Raw genomic sequence first — 14,103 nt, 5'->3', positions numbered from 1 at the left:
TCCGTTTTTATTGCTCGCATTTTCGCACAAATGGCGTTCCATACGCTCGTGCCAATCGAGATGCCAGTCTAATTCAATATCCATGACTCGTAACAGTCCGGTGGTCTTTATGAATCGTGAGGAGGGACACACAGCTTAAAATGTATCATCTGATAAAGTTACAGCGATGCTGAGCTCATGTTGACTACCGAAATATGAGCGCATAGCAGATAATGGCGTCCTCGACACTTTGTAACCCAGTGGAGCCGGCTAAGGAGAAGACCACTTAGTTACAGCTCAGCTCATTTTCTAACGTGCTGGAGCCAATCGCAGGTAGCATCGAGCACAAGGCAGGAACAAACCTTGGACAGGGTGCCAGTCCATCACAGGGCAAACACACACACCACACATCAGGCCCGTTCATGTAACCAGCGTGTCTTTGGTCAATGGGGAGGAAACTCACGCAGACATGGAGAGAACATGCAAACACCACACGGGGAGGACGCGGGACGTGAGCCCTGGTCTCTTTACTGCGAGGCAGCAGCACTACCACCGTGCCGCCGCCGCCACCACAATTTAGTTCCAGTAATAAAGAGTTGCAGAACACGGAAGATTGTGAGGCTCGTGTTCTTGATTTTCAGAGCCTTTTTTTCTCAGGTCGCTCCAGAAGTACCTTCATGTGTAAAGAAGCAGATTCACGCATTTCTTGTTATGTATGTGTAGCGGAGTTAATGTACGTGCTCAGGTTGTATATTTTAGATTAAAACATAAAGGGTATTTTATGAACATTGTGCACTTACGTTTTTTGGACAGCAAGCAGTTTGGGGTTAAGTCAGACCACCTGCCCAAATACCCCCAGATACACAGCTGATATCGTGTAGGCGATGGGCAACAAAAGGCTAGACATCTTAGCATTACCATGGGGTGTGTGTGTGTGTAAGGTTTAGGTTTATTTATACCACAAAAACTAAACTGGTCCAGTTTTGTATGATATTTTTTATCTAGTACAGTTAGTGTATTTAATTTCGAGCCTCAGTGTTAACTAACGTCGCTGATCTTTTGAATTGAATTCTTCAGGATGTACAGATGAGTGCGCCCTGGTGTCACTTTATGGCTCAGGCAGCGTTTGTTTAAAAGATCACGAAACACCGGGCGCTGCTGAGCCTTTTGCTACCCTGACTTGCTGCCTGCGTTCAGTTTGGGGCATGTCTTCAGAGATTTGCGGTTTCACCTCTGGTATCCCCGTTACCTGCTGCTTTTTATTTTTCACTCCATTATGTTATTTATTTATTTATATTTTTTTACCCCCCACTTTTGTGTTGTTTTTTCCAAACAGGTGAAAGAGTAAAGAATGTCAAAGTCCCAGGGTGAGCTGGAATTTCCCCAGAAAAAAATGGTCTTTCTTGCTTGCTTGTTTAATAACCGTAGCTCCCACAAACCCTAGAATCCACCTTAAGAAAAAGGTAAATGTGTGTAACACATCACAGATATTTGTAGTAAAGCAGTGTATGTTTGTGATGCTCCATCTGTTGGAATGACAAATGCAATGCATTTTCTTACTACGTGCATTACAAAATGCATTCCAACAGATGGTGCACTGCAAACATTATGGCCGATGTCTACCTTGATTACTTAGACTTCCACCCATTTTGGACGGGTAGAACAGCCAGTGCACCTTATTAAAAGGACAAGTGTCTGTGGGTCTCTCTGGTTGATACGGCGTATCACAAACATTAATACTACTTTTACAAATCTTATATTAAATCGAGACATCTGCCTTGCTTTTGGCATTCCAACCGGTGGCGCATCACAACCATTTGTAGTAATGTATTTTATTAATACAAATGGTTGTGATGCGCCATCTGTTGAAAAGGAAAATGCAATGCATTTCCTTAATACATGCATTACAAAATGCATTCCAGTAGATGGTGCACTGTAATTGTTAACACCAAGGTCCACGTTGATTGCTTAGATTTCCACTCTGAAAAGGTAGCACAGCAACATTATACAAAGTATACCTGCTTTGTGATCACTCTTTAATTAATATTGTTTTTATCAGTATGCTGTTGCTGGAGTATGTGCATTTACCCTTGGGATTAATAAAGTATCTATCTATCTATCTATCTATCTATCTATCTATCTATCTATCTATCATATAGTGCATTCTATCTATCTATCTAGTCCACCATAAGGAATAAGGATAAGTGTCTGTGGGTCTGTCTGGTTGCTATGTGTCCATCATTCCAACAGATGGCGTATCACAACATTTGTAGCAATGAAATGTTTGTTTGATGCTCCATCTGTTGAAAAGGCAAATGCGATGCATTTCCTTACTCCATGCATTACAAAATGCATTCCAACAGATGGTGCACTGCGAACATTAAGGCTGATCTCTACCTTGATTACTTAGACTTCTACACTATTTGAAAAGGTAGCACAGCTAGTCCACCATAATGAAAGGGGTCTGTCTGGTCGCTATGTGTCTATCATTCCAACAGATGGCGTATCACAACCATTTGTAGGAAAGAAATGTTTGTGATGCACCGTCTGTTGAAAAGACAAATGCAATGCACTTTATTGCTACAAGCATTACAAAATGCGTTCCGACAGATGCAAAAGGTTAACTCAGGGGTCTACGTTGCCTTCTTACATTTCAGCCCACCTTAAAGGGGTAGCACAGGTAGAGGACGACTAAATGCTTTCTGTGACCCTGAAGTGGACTGGTGGCCTGTCCAGGTGGCGTTCCAGATTTTGCACCCAGTGACTCCTGGGAAGAGCTGCCCTCTGACCTTATCTTGGATAAACATGTTAGGAAAATGGATGGATGGATTCAGTCTTTAGGAGAAAATCCAGCTGTACCCGTTTTAATGGCATCTGAAGGCTTTTCAGATCTTAACATCGCCCTCCTCGGCCCTCTTTGGGGACGCAGCATTGAAGACTGAAAGGCTGATCAGAGCTCAGCGTCTTCATGCATGTGATCTCAGAAGTGAACTTGACATTTGTTCTCTTTAACAAAAGCTTTTATTGTGCTGCGGTTCTTTGAATCCCAGTGTGCCAGACCACCCGGACAATTCTTATCATCTGCACAGTTTCTCCCCCACGATTTCTGAAGGCTCAGCTTCCTTTATTGTTTTTCTGGTTAGTCTTGTAACGTATGTCTGTATTGGTGTCACGGGTAGCCAGCATTTGGGTGGCAGAGAGTCCTCAGTCACCGTCGTATTCAATTGGGAGAAGATCATGCATGGTGCACATGTCTCGCAAACGGTCAACGTAGCCCCATTGTGACTGTCAGCTGAGAGCACCAAGGACGATGACTACCAGCCACCATCATGGAATGGGTCCTGTAGACACTAAGAAGGGCACGATTGGGTGTTTGAGGAAAAAAATGTTTAAAAAACACTAAGGGGGAGGGGGGTCCATATGTCCTGAAAAAAGGAGGTGAGGTGGTGGTGGTCCTCCTAGCAGTTTTTCTCCATAGGAGACAGATAACCCTGGTATGCTCTTAAGAATTGGCTCAGTTACCCTCCGTGAGTGCAGGCAACCTCGGAAACAACAAGTGCCACCCGTGACGGGACGCTGCGCAGCCGGACTGGGATGGGGATGGCAGCAGGCACAGCGCGAGGAGGCCGCACAGGGAGGCACCAGCGTAGCCCCCCATTGTCTTCACCTCACCCTTGACCTGTTTGCTATTTCAAAGCCTTGGAAGGAACTGATTGGAAGCGGACTTGAGAATCCTCCAGAGAGTTGGAGTTTTGAAAAAGTTTATTTTTTGAAGACCAGTTTGAAAGAACTAAAAAGCGGGCTTGTCGTAAAGGTGAACAGTGGAATAAAATGTCAGTAGCGAAATTAAAGTGCTGCGCGGTGGCCGGAGCTATAAGACGCCCAAAAGGGGGGTCCTGCGGGGCTTTCGTTAACTTGCCTTTAAATATCCGCGCGCACGCTCTTTCTGTCGCGCGCTCTCGCTCTATACTGTATATATCTCTCTCTCTCTCCCACGCGCGCTCTCGCTCTATATATATCTTTTTCTCTCGCGCGCTCTCTCTCTCTCTCTCTCTCTATATATATATATATCTTTCTCGCGCGCGCTCTCGCTCTATACATATCTCTCTCTCTCCCGCGCGCGCTCTCAATCTATACTTTATATATTTCTCTCTCTCTCCCGCGCGCGCGCTCTCGCTCTATATATATCTCTTTCTCGCGCGCGCTCTCGCTCTATACTGTATATATCTCTCTCTCTCTCCCACGCGCGCTCTCGCTCTATATATATCTTTTTCTCTCGCGCGCTCTCTCTCTCTCTCTCTCTCTATATATATATATATCTTTCTCGCGCGCGCTCTCGCTCTATACATATCTCTCTCTCTCCCGCGCGCGCTCTCAATCTATACTTTATATATTTCTCTCTCTCTCCCGCGCGCGCGCTCTCGCTCTATATATATCTCTTTCTCGCGCGCGCTCTCGCTCTATACTGTATATATCTCTCTCTCTCTCCCACGCGCGCTCTCGCTCTCTATATATTTTTTTCTCGCGCGCGCTCTTGCTCTATATATCTTTCTCTCCCGCGCGCGCTCTCGCTCTATACTGTATATATCTTTCTCAGTCTCTCTTCCGCGCGCGCGTTCCCTCGCTCAATCTCTCCTGCGCACACTCTCGCGCTCTCTCTCTCTCTCTCACCCCCCCGCGCTGTTTCTCACCGCCCTCTTTCTCCTCCTCCTCCTCCTCGCCCCTCTTATTCCTATCTGTGTTTATCAGGCTTGCCGCAGCCGCTCGCAGCTCGATGATCCCAAACAGAAGGTGAAAGGGACGGTCTTACCAGCACCACCCCAGTGAGTATGTGCGGGGGCGTGTGGGGGGCCACAGCGCAGGTCCTCATTTTGTACGGAGCGCGAATGGGGTGCCGTGTGTGTGTTTTTTATGCCGCTGTTCTTTATTCTAAGGCAGTGGCAGGGCGATACAATGCGGTGATCCCCTGAGGTGCCCCCTGAAGTGAAGCGCCTTCTGAGTGACAGGGGGCTTCTGCAGAATTGCGTCTCCACCTGTGCACCTTTTATTTATGATTTAATGATTCTTGTTATTTTCGGGCTCTTGTTCGCTTTAAGTTGCGAGCTGCGTGGTGATTGTTAGACAGAAGGTTTACCTGCGGGCTCCGAGCATCACGCGATCGGCGAGGACCGCGCCAAAGGGCAGGTGTGTCACCTACCAGGAGCTGCGAGGATTGTTCTGGAGACTCCAGGGGTGCCCGAGTGTGTGTGTGTGTGTGTGTGTGTGTCGGACTTACAGAACCTGAGAGGCAACAGCCGCTCTGTTGGCCTTCGCACGTCTGCCTCCGAAATTAAAGAAATTCGAGTTCAAGTACGAGGAGCGCCGGCCAGAAAGGACGCTGAAGCACCTTGGGGTCTGGAAGTCACCCGAGGGCCGCGGCGTTCATGTCGTCGAGCGCATCACTTAAAGAGGAAGACTCGGGAACGAGGAGCACCGCATCCGTGAGCGCTCGAGGGGCCGCCGACGCCGCTCACCTCCACCTGTGTCGTGTCCGATTGGCCCCCCCGGGGTGCGGAGCTGCTGGCGACCCCCTTAGGGAGGCGACGACAAAGGCGGCCGTGAAACGGGGTGGTCTTCTTCATGGGCCGCCGCAAACGGGGGGCACCCACCCCGCAAACCCGTTGTTCCCAAGGAGAAGCCAGTCGCTTCTAACATGGGCACACTCTGAAGTTTTGGTGGGGTGGGGGGGTCTGCTGACAGCAGAATCGTCCTGCTTGTGCCCCCCACCCACAGTTTCATTCTAGTCTTTCTGTTATAGTGAGGTCCTATTGCCTGTTGAGTGGTATAGATGGATTGGGGGGGAGGGGGGTCTTCACATTGGCACACAACACAAGCCCTCCAACCCCAAACACTGTAGGAGGGCATGCAGAGAGGGCACAACCCCCATGTGTCTGCGCTGGACTTCCACCCGCTTCCAAAAAGTGCCTGGCGATGGACTGGCACCCTGGTTATGGTGGTCTTCTACCTGAGACCGTGGAGCAGACAGACAGACAGACAGACAGGTTATATGCCTCGACACCGGTGTGTGTGTGTGTGTGTGTGTGTGTGTGTGTGTATTTAAACACACGTCTGACGTCTGCATACGACACTTAGCATTGAGGCCAAATGGCGCTGGCTTGGCTTCATCAGACCACACACTCTCATCTCTCACAATCCTTTGGGTGCTTTATTGCAAAGTCCAAGTGGGCTTTCACATGTCGTGCGGCCCCTCCGTCATAAAGCCCCCATCACAGCAGTGGAGTTGTCCTTCTGGAAGTTTCTCAAGCTCTCTGCAGCTCAGTCGGAGTGACCATTGGGTTCCTGGTTGCCTCTCTCACCTTCTCTCCCCCCTACCCGAATGCTCAGTTTGGCTGGGTGGTCCCGCTCAGTGACGAGTCCTGCTTGTTTCAAAATGCTGGCCGTGTAAGAAGGATGGGGGCCTTCAGTGCAACAACAGCCTTCCTCAGATCAGGGCCTCGGCCAACCGGAATTTGCTTTAACCTCATGGCTCGGCTGTGGGACCCCCTAAAGAGAGGGGTGCGCCTTTCCAAAGAGTTTTAATTCATGATATTTTGTAGAGCTTTTCTAAACTACGCAAAGTGCTTCACATGGAGACTTCAACCAGTGCCAGTTAGGAAGAGTCAGACGAGAAAAGGCCATTGAGCCCACCAAAGATCATCAGGTCTCTCCACTTAATTCATCTAAAATAACATCAAGTCGAGCTCTGAGGGTCCCTAAAGTCCTCCTGTCCACCACACTACCTGGTCACTTAGTCCAAGTGTCTGTGGTTCTCTATTTCCTAATGTTTGTGTGAAATTTCCCCTTCACAAGTTTCCAACTGTGTCCCAATGCTCTTGATGACCTCATTTTAAAGTCACCGTCTCCATCCACTGGACTCATTCCCTTCATGATCTCAAACACTTCACTCAGGTCTCCTCTTCATCTCCTTAAGGCTCAGCTCTTTTAAACTTTCCTCATAACTCGTCCCCTGTAGCCCTGGACTGAGCCTAGTCACCCGTCTCTGGACCTTCTCTTCTGCTGTTATGTCCTTATGGAGACCCAAACTGCACCCAGGACTCCAGATGAGGCCTCACCAGTGTGTTATAAAGCTGAGCGTCACCTCCTGTGACTTGTACTCCACACATCAAGGCGCTATATAACCTGACATTCTGTTAGCCTTCTTAATGCTGTCTGAACACTGCCGGGAAGTCGATAGTTCAGAATTCACTATGACTCCTAAATCCTTCTCATAAGGTGGACTCTCGATTTTCCGACCTCCCATTGTGTATTCAAACCTGACATTTTTACTTCCTATGTTTAATTCTTTACATTTACTGACATTAAATTTCATCTGCCACAAATCTGCCCAAGCCTGCCTGCTGTCCAAGTCCTTCTGTGATGGTATAACAGATTCTCGATTATCTGCTAATCCACCTATCTTGGTATCATCTGCAAACTTCACCAGCTTGTTACTTGTATTCCCATCCCAATCATTTCTATGTACTGTACAGCATTAATAATAGTAGCGGCCCCAGCACTGCCCCCTGCTGGTCACCACTCCTAATGTCACCCAATTCTGATGAGGTTCCTCACACCGTCACCCTCTGCTTCCTGTGTCTGAGCCAATTCTGCACCCATCAACACTCCACTCCCTGAACTGCCTCATCTTTAAGTTTGATGCCCACCCTCTCATGTGGCACCTTACTTTTGGTCTTTTCTGCTGGCCGTCTTTTCAGACAAATCTTCAACCTTTCCAGTCCAGCTTGTCCTTCAGAGCAGAGTGAATCGCTCCCACATCTTATGGGCAATGGGGTCCCTGCTATGGTGAGCAGCAGTTATGGCCGGGCTGAGCAGTGAGCCTGCAGGGAGAGCACAGGTCTGGGGTGAACAGTGGATTTGAAATTAAGGAGGCGACATCTTGCCATTGGCTCCTTAGGTGCACAGAAGCCCGTACTTTTTGGTTGACTATTGGTGCAAAGTCTTGTCTATCAGCTTGCAGAGAGTTGAGTTTTTGTTTGAGTTGAACGTTTAATTGATACCTCGGAGAGCCACCTGTGAGAGGTCACTCGGTTTGTCATCGATCATTTCATGAGATACGGCGAGGAGGCTCCATAGCAGAGAGGCGACTAAAACCGGCGCTCTGGCAAGAATTAAGAGGGAGGGTCTGGCTGCTTGTGTTGTAGCAAAATTGTCAGGGTCGGAAGTAAAGAAAATGGGCAACGCCAGTCTGTGGTACATCTGCACCACAGCAAAAAGGTGAAGGGCCTGAATACCCTCTTAAGGCTCTGCCTGTGTGTCTGTAATATTCATAAATACATAATACTATATAAATATACAATATACATACAGTATGGACACCTCGCAACTCTGTCTGGGATTTAGAAGGCTTAGAAAATGGCAGATACATAGATAGAGAGAAAGGCAGTATATAATATATATATATAGATAATACAGTGAAAAGCACTATATAGTATATATAGATAATATAGAGAAAGGCAGTATATAATAGATAGATAATATAGAGAAAGGCACTATATAATATATATATAGATAGATAATATAGAGAAAGGCAGTATATAATATATAGATACATAGTGAAGGGCACTATATAATTATATATATATATATTATATAGTGCCTTTCACTATATTATCTCTCTCTATATATATATATATATATCTGAGAGAGAGAGAGAGCTAGATAATATAGTGAAAGGCAGTATATAATATATAGATACATAGTGAAAGGCACTATATAACATAGATAGATAATATATTGAAAGGCAGTATATAATATATAGATAGTGAAAGGCACTATATAACATAGATAGATAATATAGTGAAAGGCACTATATAATTATATATATAGATAGATAATATAGTGAAAGGCACTATATAATATATAGATACATAGTGAAAGGCACTATACAACATAGATAGATAATATAGTGAAAGGCACTATATAATTATATATATATATATTATATAGTGCCTTTCACTATATTATCTCTCTCTATATATATATATATATATATCTGAGAGAGAGAGAGAGCTAGATAATATAGTGAAAGGCAGTATATAATATATAGATACATAGTGAAAGGCACTATATAACATAGATAGATAATATAGTGAAAGGCAGTATATAATATATAGATAGTGAAAGGCACTATATAACATAGATAGATAATATAGTGAAAGGCACTATATAATTATATATATAGATAGATAATATAGTGAAAGGCACTATATAATATATAGATACATAGTGAAAGGCACTATATAACATAGATAGATAATATAGTGAAAGGCAGTATATAATATATAGATACATAGTGAAAGGCACTATATAACATAGATAGATAATATAGTGAAAGGCAGTATATAATATATAGATACATAGTGAAAGGCACTATATAACATAGATAGATAATATAGTGAAAGGCAGTATATAATATATAGATAGTGAAAGGCACTATACAACATAGATAGATAATATAGTGAAAGGCACTATATAATTATATATATATATTATATAGTGCCTTTCACTATATTATCTCTCTCTATATATATATATATATATCTGAGAGAGAGAGAGAGCTAGATAATATAGTGAAAGGCAGTATATAATATATAGATACATAGTGAAAGGCACTATATAGCATAGATAGATAATATAGTGAAAGGCAGTATATAATATATAGATAGTGAAAGGCACTATATAACATAGATAGATAATAAAGTGAAAGGCAGTATATAATTATATATATATATATATTATATAGTGCCTTTCACTATGTATCTATATATTATATACTGCCTTTCACTATATTATCTCTCTCTCTCTCTATATATATATATATATATATATATATATGAGAGAGAGAGAGCTAGATAATATAGTGAAAGGCAGTATATAATATATAGATACATAGTGAAGGACACTATATAATAGATAGATAATATAGAGAAAGGCACTATATAATATATATATAGATAGATAATATAGTGAAAGGCACTATATAATATATAGATACATAGTGAAAGGCACTATATAACAGATAGATAATATAGTGAAAGGCAGTATATAATATATAGATAGTGAAAGGCACTATATAACATAGATAGATAATATAGTGAAAGGCAGTATATAATATATAGATAGTGAAAGGCACTATATAACATAGATAGATAATATAGTGAAAGGCAGTATATAATTATATATATATTATATAGTGCCTTTCACTATGTATCTATATATTATATACTGCCTTTCACTATATTATCTCTCTCTCTCTATATATATATATATATATATATATATATATATATATACAGTGGTGTGAAAAACTATTTGCCCCCTTCCTGATTTCTTATTCTTTTGCATGTTTGTCACACAAAATGTTTCTGATCATCAAACACATTTAACCATTAGTCAAATATAACACAAGTAAACACAAAATGCAGTTTTTAAATGATGGTGTTTATTATTTAGGGAGAAAAAAAATCCAAACCTACATGGCCCTGTGTGAAAAAGTAATTGCCCCCTTGTTAAAAAATAACCTAACTGTGGTGTATCACAGCTGAGTTCAATTTCCGTAGCCACCCCCAGGCCTGATTACTGCCACACCTGTTTCAATCAAGAAATCACTTAAATAGGAGCTGCCTGACACAGAGAAGTAGACCAAATGCACCTCAAAAGCTAGACATCATGCCAAGATCCAAAGAAATTCAGGAACAAATGAGAACAGAAGTAATTGAGATCTATCAGTCTGGTAAAGGTTATAAAGCCATTTCTAAAGCTTTGGGACTCCAGCGAACCACAGTGAGAGCCATTATCCACAAATGGCAAAAACATGGAACAGTGGTGAACCTTCCCAGGAGTGGCCGGCCGACCAAAATTACCCCAAGAGCGCAGAGACGACTCATCCGAGAGGTCACAAAAGACCCCAGGACAACGTCTAAAGAACTGCAGGCCTCACTTGCCTCAAATAAGGTCAGTGTTCACGACTCCACCATAAGAAAGAGACTGGGCAAAAACGGCCTGCATGGCAGATGTCCAAGACGCAAACCACTGTTAAGCAAAAAGAACATTAGGGCTCGTCTCAATTTTGCTAAGAAACATCTCAATGATTGCCAAGACTTTTGGGAAAATACCTTGTGGACTGATGAGACAAAAGTTGAACTTTTTGGAAGGCAAATGTCCCGTTATATCTGCCGTAAAAGGAACACAGCATTTCAGAAAAAGAACATCATACCAACAGTAAAATATGGTGGTGGTAGTGTGATGGTCTGGGGTTGTTTTGCTGCTTCAGGACCTGGAAGGCTTGCTGTGATAGATGGAACTATGAATTCTACTGTCTACCAAAAAATCCTGAAGGAGAATGTCCGGCCATCTGTTCGTCAACTCAAGCTGAAGCGATCTTGAGTGCTGCAACAGGACAATGACCCAAAACACACCAGCAAATCCACCTCTGAATGGCTGAAGAAAAACAAAATGAAGACTTTGGAGTGGCCTAGTCAAAGTCCTGACCTGAATCCAATTGAGATGCTATGGCATGACCTTAAAAAGGCGGTTCATGCTAGAAAACCCTCAAATAAAGCTGAATTACAACAATTTTGCAAAGATGAGTGGGCCAAAATTCCTCCAGAGCGCTGTAAAAGACTCATTGCAAGTTATCGCAAACGCTTGATTGCAGTTATTGCTGCTAAGGGTGGCCCAACCAGTTATTAGGTTCAGGGGGCAATTACTTTTTCACACAGGGCCATGTAGGTTTGGATTTTTTTTTTCTCCCTAAATAATAAAAACCACCATTTACAAACTGCATTTTGTGTTTACTTGTGTTATATTTGACTAATGGTTAAATGTGTTTGATGATCAGAAACATTTTGTGTGACAAACATGCAAAAGAATAAGAAATCAGGAAGGGGGCAAATAGTTTTTCACACCACTGTATATATCTGAGAGAGAGAGAGCTAGATAATATAGTGAAAGGCAGTATATAATATATAGATACATAGTGAAAGGCACTATATAATAGATAGATAATATAGTGAAAGGCAGTATATAATATATAGATAGTGAAAAGCACTATATAACATAGATAGATAATATAGTGAAAGGCAGTATATAATTATATATATATATATATATATATATATATATATATATATATATATATATAGTGCCTTTCACTATGTATCTATATATTATATACTGCCTTTCACTATATTATCTAGAGAGAGATAATATAGTGAAAGGCACTATATAATAGATAGATAGACGGAAAGGAGAGAATGGAGGGGTTGACGTCCTTTTTGTGTCTGTAAACACCAACCATTCCAGTTGCCCTCCATTCCAACAGAAGAACAGTTGCAGTTGTGTGTTTGTTCCTCCAGTCCTCTGGGGGGCAGCGTCCCTCTACTCAGATTCCACTTTGGACACCTGCACGCTTGTATGGGCAGCCCTGTTGAGGTCTACTTGGTGCTGCTGGGGGTCTTGCCCCCTTGAACCCCCCTCCCCCAGTCCTGCAGTGGTCCCACCTTCCACAGAAGTAGCCCCATCTGTTGACTGACATGGGGGTTTGCATGGTATAGGAAGGTCCCAAAGTGTAACAAGTCACAGTAGAGCTAATAGGATGTGTTAGTTGGGGGTTCAACGTGCTTTCTGGCTACATGACCCCCTTGCTGTCCCAGAGGGGCTCCCTGGACGCCCCTCTGCCTCACTTAGTTGAGTCAGACTGAGGCATGGAGTGGAGGAGTAAAGGGAAAAGGACAAAAGGAGAAAGACTGTGGCGACGGTGAGGTCAGCACTCCGGCCTGAAGTCCTGTCTGTGAAAGTTCTTGGTCCAGATATAAAGGAGATGTTTCTTATCAGTGCAGCAGCGGTTGAGCTCGGAGACCCCCATATTGTTCTTAGTGTATGCAGTTGATGCTGTGCAGTGGTTTGAAATCGGTGGGTTTGTTCTTCTTCACTTGATGCTTTAACGGCTGGAGGAGGACGATGGTTGAGAACACAAACAGGAAAGGCCAGCAGATGAAGGCTTCTTCACGGCTCAATCCGGGGTTGGGGGGGGGGGGGGGGGGGGGGGGATTTCGTTTTCCTCAAATCTCCAGCACTCCTAACTTTGATTGATTTCTCTGAAGTCGTTCCATCACAACGCCAGCCCTTCGTTGCTCGTTCAGTTTCCCCTTGCAGAGTCCCGGTGTCATTTCTTTCTGCTCAGAGGGCCACCTGGTGTCCAAATTGCTGTCATTTGACCCGCCTGTCGTGTCCTCGTCATTTGCTTAACTCTTTTATTAAAGGGCTGGTGTGCGGAGGGAGGTTTTTGACGGACCCCCGCAGGGTCAGGAGGCATTACAATTGTATTTCTTTGTTTTAACCCCTCGAGCCATAGACTTTCCTTTTGTTTAGCGCCTTTGTATTGTAAAGAGACGACACCTGAAAGTGTGAATCCTTATTTACATGTCATTGTCACAGCTCTTTATATTGCGCCTTTCACAGTGACGGTTGTCATCTGGCTGTCCAAAGTCTGAAAATCTTGTCATTCATGAGATCCCATTACAGTCCTGGGCTTATATAGTGCCTTTCATGGTGACTGTCACTCTAGTGCTGTCATCAAGTGACTGAGGTCAAAGTTCAGCCTTCTGCAGTGCGGTCTAATGTCCCATCGACAAGACCCCATTACAAGTCGGTTAGCTTTGGCCTTTTATAGTGCCTTTCACATTAAATGTCACTCAAGGGAACAGTGTTGTCATTGAGCTAAGTGACTTGATCAGAGAGCCACTGGTGTCAAACGTCCATTCAGGGTCTCACAAGCGTTGATATTATAACACTTGACTTTGTCAGTCGCAGGTTAAGTGACACGGAGTCCACTGGCTTCGACCTGACGTGTGACATTAAAGGTGGGCCTGTGATTGCTGGTGTCGAGCACTGGTGTCCCACCACTCCAGAGTCTGTATTTTTAAATAAAGTGTCCTAATGTGTGGGTTCAAAGGAGGCCACTCCTGCGTGTGCCACCCGACTCGGTGAGGCGCTATATTGGGTCACGTCAGCCTCAATGTTTTCGAGCCTGTCACTCGCCACATGATGTGCGTCTTCTTTTAA

At 43.6% G+C, this 14,103-nt stretch overlaps 2 protein-coding genes across 2 annotated transcripts in view; one reads left to right on the top strand and one right to left on the bottom strand.

Moving 5' to 3' along the window:
• The window catches only part of hdac3 (histone deacetylase 3), a 477,712-nt gene that overhangs the window by 81,785 nt on the left and 381,824 nt on the right, over window positions 1-14,103 (bottom strand). The window lies entirely within an intron of this gene.
• rell2 (RELT like 2) overlaps window positions 3,091-14,103 on the top strand; it is a 30,280-nt gene continuing 19,267 nt past the window's right edge. The window contains exon 1 of the mRNA XM_051934223.1: window positions 3,091-3,117. The gene's annotated coding sequence lies outside the window, so the exon portion shown is untranslated. The remainder of the gene's footprint in view (window positions 3,118-14,103) is intronic.

Source organism: Erpetoichthys calabaricus, chromosome 11 (assembly GCF_900747795.2).
Source record: "Erpetoichthys calabaricus chromosome 11, fErpCal1.3, whole genome shotgun sequence".
Classification (NCBI taxonomy): Eukaryota; Metazoa; Chordata; class Cladistia; order Polypteriformes; family Polypteridae; genus Erpetoichthys; species Erpetoichthys calabaricus.
The sequence above is the reverse complement of the archived record's forward strand: the minus strand, read 5'-3'. Positions and strand labels throughout refer to the sequence as shown.